This window comes from Chaetura pelagica, unplaced genomic scaffold (genome assembly GCF_000747805.2).
Source record: "Chaetura pelagica isolate M959 unplaced genomic scaffold, ChaPel_1.0 scaffold38, whole genome shotgun sequence".
Lineage (NCBI taxonomy): Eukaryota > Metazoa > Chordata > Aves > Apodiformes > Apodidae > Chaetura > Chaetura pelagica.
In genome coordinates, this window is record NW_009954181.1 from 29993 (window position 1) to 30821 (window position 829).

Genomic DNA, 829 nt, shown 5'->3' on the forward strand with positions numbered 1-829 from the left:
ACCCTTTTGGTTTGCAGCAGGGAGACACCTCCTGCCACCAAGATCCAACCCAAATTGAAAAGACATCATGAAACAGGATTAGTGAAAGAACAGCAAGTTCATCAGCAGGTTCTTCACCAACACTTTACATGCTGGGCTGGGCCAGGTGAACACAAGCAGCTCTATTATTATTACTATTAATTATTATATTTTAATACCTTTGCTGTGCTCCTCCCTGAAGATGTGCTGAGGACACTTTGCTGCTGCTCTGCAGGGCTCCAGAAACTCCAGGAAGTGTCAGGAGGAACAAAAGTCCTCCCATGGCAGGTCCCACCCCACAGGAGGCCCCTGCAAGACTGAGCAGTTATTTTCTTGTATTTTTTGGGATGGGGTTTTTTTATTGTTGTTGTTGGTTGGTTTGGGGTGTTTTGTTTGTTTAGTTTTGGCATGGGGGGTTCTTGTTGGGTTGGGGTTTTTTTGAGGGGGTTGGTTTTGGGGGGGGTTGGGGTTTTTTTGTTTGTTTTATGTTTTGTTATTATTATTTATTTTTAAACTTCTTTTTTGTTCTCCCCCTTTGCAGCAGGACTGAAGGAGGCTGATGCTTCATGCTGAGAGAGGACCTAGAGGAGCCAGGAACCAAGTGAGTGCAGGAATTTGGGCTCCCCCACCTGGAGGACCATAATTGGGGGGGTTGAAAAGTGGGCTGGTGTTCACCAGCAATGGTTCCTCCAGGCTCTGGTGGGGAGGGGGCTGCCTGGGGCTCAGGCTGACACGGATCTTCTTGTGCTGGAGCTTCAGATGTGCTGGGTAGAGGGGATGTGCCCTGGTTATTGACACCCACCATGGGACA